Below are 8,065 nucleotides of genomic sequence, written 5' to 3'. Positions count from 1 at the left end.
TTACTTGAATACTGAAATGATGATCTAACTACAAAAAAAACTCTTCTTTCTGCAAAACTGAGAGAAAAACCAATACATATAAAGTGTCTGGATTTCAAAGATCAGATTGCGTTCTTTGTTCAGTGCATAGCATCATCTCGTGACCCATGTTCCCTGACAACATTGGTCAACTATCTGATTCAGTTAATGGCATACTTTGACCAGCAAAAAAATATTCCAGTTTCATGTAGTTTAATCCAGATTAAAAAATACAATAAAATACCTTTGTGGGTAGACATCATCTAACAAAAGAACAAAGGGTTAAGATTACTAGAATAAGATAATATTATACATTTGAATCGCGTTTTGCTGCCATGACAGTGTGTAAATTAAATAATCAAAATTTGTTTTTAATTATGCCATTATAGATGGTAGTTTGTTTGTTTTGAATTTCGCGCAAAGCTACACGAGGGCTATCTGCGCTAGCAGTCCCTAATTTAGCAGTGTAAGACTAGAGGGAAGGCAGCTAGTCATCACCACCCACCGCCAACTCTTGGGCTACTCTTTTACCAACGAATAGTGGGATTGACCATCACATTATAACGCCCCCACGGCTGAAAGGGCGAGCATATTTGGTGTGGCGGGGATTCGAACCCGCGACCCGCAGATTGCGAGTCGAGTACCCTAACCACCTGGCCATGCCGGGCCCTATAGATGGTAGAGAACATTGTATGCCTGCATACCACAGTTGATCAATCTGATCCGATAATGTATATTATAGCTGGAAAATCAACACAATTCATAATATAATGTATTAGTTGTTGTTCGATACAACCAAATTATGCATTCTATAATTGCAAAGTCAATATGACTTGCAATGTGATGTATTAATGGTTCATCAATACAAAACATTTTATCACTAGAAAGTCAATATGATTAATTTTGTAATGTATTAGGAGTCAATCAATTCAACCAGACAACACATTCTGTAATTACAAAGCTACTAAAGTCAGTAAAATTCATAATGTAATATAGCAGTGGTTGATCAATATAATGCGACAGTGCCCTATATGATAATAAAAGAATACATAGTGTATTATTGGTCATTCCTTACATTCTGATAGTGCTTCCATAACTTTATCAAAAATCAAAATGATCAGCTGTGCAGAGATCGAGTACATTATATCAAAATGGCATCCACAGCCGCTACATGTATTATGTATTAGAACTACATTTTGACTTTCATAAATCATGTAATGCCACCGAACATTAATCATTTTTGGGAAGGTTATGGAACAGCCCTTTCAGATGCAAAATATTCATTTGTTGAAATCATAAAGATCTGTTCAGATCAAGGATTTGTACTTTCAAAGATTGGGATAGCCCTTTTACTCAATGACATTGGACAACAAAGAAATATAGATCAACTGGGGTACCAAGACCATCCAGAAAGAGACCTGCAAGAAGTTGTACTTCAGCCGCGATAAGTGCGGCATCTTTTGACACATGAGAATTCATGAATACAAAGGTCAGTGGCAAAAGCTGATCATGTGCCCCGTACAAAAACAGTACACGTTATAACCAAGTAGAATCTCCATCTGGAAACGAGCCCCAAAATATATGAGTTTACCAAGAAGGCTTTCAGTCATACCTCCTGTTCAACCATTGTATATCTCAAGCAGCTTGAGAATGTAACTGGTATTCAGGCTACTCCATACGAATACATATAAGTCAAATTGCTGAACACAGTGCTTCTGGATTTTTGTGGAATCAAGCTGTTATTATTGGTTCTAAGAAACTGTCGTCCACATACACTATATGGATTATGAAAATCCTGCATGGATGAGAAATGTACTTTGAGCACGATAGCTTTATGGCGCAGCCTTTTACCATGGAAACTACGCTGCAGGGCTATTGTGAAGATGCATGATCCTCAAATAGAGCAAGATAAGACGTGGTGACATGGAGTGAAACGACGTGGTGAGGCTCCAATTTCGTTTTAATATAACGTGCTTTCGTACTCGGCTTCCTGTACAGTATTAGTTAAATGTGTTCATAGCAATGCATCTGGCGAACGTCTGTCAATATGACCCATTAGTAGATTCTATGAAATATTAGTTAATTACTAGTAATGAGTTAAAAGCACTGTAAGTACACGCTTTTGAGAGTTTATTATTATTGTTCTTTAGAGTGCTTTCCCTATGTGAAGGGAAAATGTACAAAATAAGGCGTTGTATTTTTTATAATATACTCAAATGTCTACGTGTTTAACACACCCTTGTGTTTTAATAGGCAACATTTTTGTCTTAGGTCGTGCATGGTTGGTATGACAACTTAACCACTTTATCATTGACATTAAATACGCTTTCTTCGTTACAGGAAATCTGATAACACAATCATACCAAGATATATATATAGTGTGTAAATGTCATAAAAAGCTTATCTTACAAAACCTTCACAAGCTGATGGTATTGATAATAAGATTAGTTAGGAAAAGGCTGGTTGTCATTAAGGGTTTTAAATTATATACTGCATCAAAAAAAGGAGAGAAAGACACACACACTGGCAGATTATGTTTTCAATGGCTGTAGGTAATCTTCATCACGTTACCTATCGTAAACAATAATAAAATGTCATGTTGCACATTTCAAGTTAGTACTAACTAATGGCTAAAATAGTAATCAATTTCACCCTTCCATAACTAGTCTAGGATATATCTTTATGCAGATATATTCAGGTAGATATTTTTGTATTTTCGTGCAGGTGTTCTGCATGCAGTATGGCATTCTTATTAAATGACGTCGAAAGGTTGCAGACGTGCTAATCAGGCTTCAGATTGAATGTTGATGATTGGTCGAAATAGGTAACCTAGAGAACTGTAGTATACCGCTTTTGTAGTGCTATATTAAAATGTGCTTTCTTTTTGTCCCGCGTGGACCTGTGTAGAATCTCTCCTGTCTTTGTCCAGAGCGGAGGGTTTTAAAAATAGTCTCTTCTCGACCCCAGCAGCCAGTTAAAATCACTACAGAAAAATGTGACGCCATCAGTAGGTGAGAAGACTCGCAAAAGTTGTGGAAATAAAACTTTATTTTAATAGCTCATTTGTATTTTTTCTTTCCTTTGTTGTCCTTCTCCGATATATTTTCCGTGTAACATTTTCGGAATCTAAATTGTACTGGCCCTCTAGTGGCTCAGCGGCAAATCTACAAGCTAACGACACTAAAATTCGGGTTTCGATACCCGTTTTGAAAAGAGCATAAATAACTCATTGTGCAGCTTTGTGCTTAAGTAACACGTGTTTTATTATAACTATTTCAGAGCTAATTAACACAGAAATTTAGTTTATTAACGTATAGGTCCATGCATGTTAATGGCCCCCGTCTTGGGAATTATGACGTGGCACAATGATATAACACGTCATGAAAGCTCTATTATACTTGCCGTTATATATATAGATACATTTGTATAAATTTTCTCCCTAATACGTTATGGGGCATTTTACGCTCTTATTGATCTTCACCATTAAGAGAAATACAAAATACAAGATTTAATTTTTATACATACTTATTAAGTAGCACTTATGTTTGAGAATTACAACTTTTGCTTTAAATAAGAAACACTTCGAATTTACATGTAAAAATTAATAATCTGGATAATAAAAGTAACGAAAAAAAATGTTGATAAAATAATGATACTGAAAGATCTACAGATTACATAAAAAGGAGACAATTTTTTAAGCTCATAAATGTATGAAACAAACTAAATAAGGTTGTTTCACATTTGATCAAACAAACTAAATAAGGTTGTTTCACATTTGATCAACTATCAAACAAACTAAATAAGGTTGTTTCACATTTGATCAACTATAAAACAAACTAAATAATGTTGTTCCACATTTGATCAAACAAACTAAATAAGGTTGTTTCACATTTGATCAAACAAACTAAATTAGGTTGTTTCACATTTGATCAACTATAAAACAAACTAGTAAGGGCTACAACATCACTTCGCCGACGGAATTTTATACTTACAAAGTAAAAATATATTATTCGCTGTAAATTGATTTATTTTATATTTATTGTAAGTACATTCATTGTGAATTTGGGAAACTCTATTCTACATTTTTTTGATAATTTCATACACAAATGTTCAACTTAGAGGATAAATTATGTTTTAGGCAATGTATTTAAGCCTTTTTGAAGTTTCATAAATCGTAAGAATAGAGCACCCTATCACCAAAATAAAAATATATGTATATACATTTATATTATCCTATTTTTTTAGTAAAACATTAATTTTCAAAACTGTCAGACACACTTTTATTCATGAACGATTTATTCAATACTGATATGTTGCTATTTTTCGTTTATAATTTCATTTTATGTTTATTTTTTAATCTAGTAGCGTAAACTGTCGTATATCGTTAATTGTTTTATGACTAACAAAAACTCGAACACCAACTGTCCAGTTTAGATAAAACTTTATAGCTGGATTGGACTTCTATACTGTACACTCTACTGAGTCATTATGAAGTCGTGCTGTTTTCATCAGGAAAAAAAAAGTATAATACGATTGAAAAAATGATGAAAGTTTCTACGCTTAATTATTTACCTACAAGCCTAGCATGGGCGCTCGACTTGTAATCTGCGGGTCGCGAATCCCCGTCCCACCAAACATGCTCGCCCTTTCAACAGTGGGGGCGTTATAATATACAGTCAATCCCACTATTCGTTGGTAGAAGAGTAGCCCAAGACTTAGCGGTGGGTGGTGTTGAGTTTTTCCTTAAGTCTATCACTTCAAAATTAGGAACGGTTAGCGCAGATAGTCCTCGTGTAGCTTTGCGCGAAACTAAAACAAAAAACCAAAAAACATACCTACCCTATACGTCTTACCTCAATCTAACATTTATTATTAAGAACTTCCGTTTGAGAGTGAACTAAGTGAACAAATAAGAGCTAAAACAATTTTAAAATAACATATTTAACACATATTTTAACTTATCTACCCTATACCTCTTACCGCAATCTAACATTTACTATTAAGAACTTCCGAGAGTGAACTAAGTGAACAGATAAGAGCTAAAACAATTTTAAAATAACATATTTAACACATACTTTAACTTATCTACCCTATACGTCTTACCTCAATCTAACATTTACTATTAAGAACTTCCGAGAGTGAACTAAGTGAACAAATAAGAGCTAAAACAATTTTAAAATAACATATTTAACACATACTTTAACTTATCTACCCTATACGTCTTACCGCAATCTAACATTTACTATTAAGAACTTCCGTTTTAAAAGAACATATTTAACACATACCTTTACGAAAACAATTCTGTATAACGAACTAATAGCAGAACTCACTGTTATAAAACGATGCACAGGGGCGTCGCTAGGCGCTGGCACACGGGCTCCGAATCCCCAGTTGTGTCTTGAAAAAGCAGAAGAGAAAATCATGATTGATATCATACTGAAACGCCGAAAATTCCCCAGTGGTGTTGTGCTAAATAAAGAAGTGAGGGAACTCGTTTTGAAAATGTTACTATGATTAGTATTTATTACGTCACCAATACATAAAAAAACCCATGCTTCAGAAATACGAGCTGTAAATTGCAATTGTAATTTAAATCTACATTTGAAAATGTTACAAAAAATGTAATTTCTCTCACCTTGAACTTTTGAATTCCTGGATAATTTATTAACAGAACTTCCAAAGTTGGTCTTAGTGAGTTCATGTATCAGTTGCTGAACGATGACACCTAAGCCATTTATATCCATAGTCGGCTAGTTTACAGTTTTGAATCAGAGGGCAATGAAGCTAATGAACATGAGATTTGTCACATGATTGATTAACAGCCTAAACCTCGTTTCCGTAGTGATAAGGTTCGTGCTTCTAAAGCCTCGTTTGCATTCGGAAGAACTGCATGGGATAACTTTGAACACTCGATTAAAGGATTCAAATCTGATGGAATATGGCGCTCATAGTTCTCTAGAAAGTCCCTGTATGCTTTGGTTCTTTTTTCAAAATGGGAATGTGAAATGTTTTCAAAGATACTCTATTTCCCTTTCTCCAAAGCGTGGATTTATCTCTGCTAGCCACTCATTGACTTTTAAGTGGCCCGGCATGGCCAGGTGGTTAGGGTGCTCGACTCGCAATCTGAGGGTTGCGGGTTCGAATCCCCGTCGCACCAAACATGCTCGCCCTTTCAGCCGTGGGGGCGTTATAAAGTGACGGTCAATCCCACTATTCGTTGGTAAAAGAGTAGCCCAAGAGTTGGCGGTGTGTGGTGATGACTAGCTGCCTTCCCTCTAGTCTTACACTGCTAAATTAGGGACGGCTAGCGCAGATAGCCCTCGTGTAGCTTTGCGCGAAATTCAAAAAACAAAACAAACAAAACATTGAATTTTAAGATACGGAGCTAAGAAATTATGCTTGGAATGGAATTAGAAGTGCCTGGCTGTGACCCAGTTGGTTAATGAGAAGTTGGTGTGAATAACCGTTGGTTCACATTGTTTATAATACTGGTTAAAAATTGACCATGATTGGTTGAAACAATCTTGTTGTTCTCTGTCAGTGTTATTAATGTAACTTAATTTCCTTAATGGCATTCTCTGCTTCTAAGGCATTTTTACTCTTATGTTCCATCATTGCTTCTAAAAACCGTATGCTGCGACGAATTAACTTGTCTGCATAAACTGTAGTAATATTTCTTTTCTGTAAGGCTTCTAAAGACTAAGTTAGAAATATTAGCTAAACCAAAACGGGCCGTATTTATATTACTGGAAACTAAGCATTTACTGGTTACTGTGTAAGTATGGTTAACAGGATGTTCATACGCTCTTATACACTTTTACACCTACACCACTAAATCCCGGGAGGTAACTAGCATTCAAATACCTAACAAGTCATAGTATTTTGACACTTGTGTATAAAGTTAAAATCATAAATAATATTCAACGTTAAACTGGTACACAATTAAAAAATATTTTATTTAGGCCTATCTATGGCCTGCAAAAAAGTTGACGACTCTACGTGTTTCGACGTTACAACGTCATCCTCAATAAAATGTTTTTTAATGTGTACCAGTTTAACGTTGAATATTATTTATTATTTTAACATAACAAATTTATTGAATTGGATTAGACTTTGTATACAGCCATATCGTAAACATTTTCTGTCATTTTTATATGGTACTTTAGACAATGGTTGTTGTAATTACTGAACTACAAACAAGTCGATAAATCCTACCCAACTGTGTCTTCGAAACCGGAAGGAGTCTAATGCCTAGAGTAGCAATTCACCGCTTTGTTTTCGAAAATTTTCTACTTTAAACCGCTAACAGTAAAATAAACACAGGAAATAGGTGTGGAAAGATTGGAAGTAGAAATTCTCAGGAGATTTACTTTGGAATTTCGTGGTCCATACTGAAAACTCCCGGCAGTACAATTCATTTTTTTTTGGTTGAGTTTCTAAGTCAGTTGTTAACAAAATAATAACTACAGAAAATAAGTGTGATAAGGTGAGAAGTATAAGCTGTGACCATACGTTGTATTAACAGAACTACACATTTTATTTTGCATTTTGCAGTATTTTTTTCATTATACTTTGATAACTTGCCTACAACCTGGCTGAAAGGGTTAATGATTCTTTCTTCTAGAGGTGGGCAAATCTTCACGAAATTTGAGATTTGTAGGGTCGGATTCGTTATAAATAGTGAGGTAACGGCGTTCCGGCCTAAAAAAAAAGGTGAGGGAACGCCGTTCCCACACCACTATTCGACTGAAATTCCCGCGCCTCGAATCTTTTAAGCACATAGCAACGCCTTGGCCAATGCATCAGAAAAAAAAAATCTGGAATGACTGGATTACATTAAATCATCAGCTGTTAACCAGGTTTGGAAATTTAGGTTAGTAGTAAAGCCACACACTTAGCCAATAGTACAACATAGTATCCATAAATAAGTGTTGTTATAATAAAAGAAAATTAACATATGAATTATTTAACCCATTGGCTACGGCTGCTCTAAAGTTTTGCAAGCCGTACACCATGTACGGCACATTCCCATTCAACTGTCGGAGGC

The sequence above is a fragment of the Limulus polyphemus genome, unplaced genomic scaffold (genome assembly GCF_000517525.1).
Source record: "Limulus polyphemus unplaced genomic scaffold, Limulus_polyphemus-2.1.2 Scaffold2515, whole genome shotgun sequence".
NCBI lineage: Eukaryota > Metazoa > Arthropoda > Merostomata > Xiphosura > Limulidae > Limulus > Limulus polyphemus.
This window is presented reverse-complemented; position numbering follows the sequence as displayed.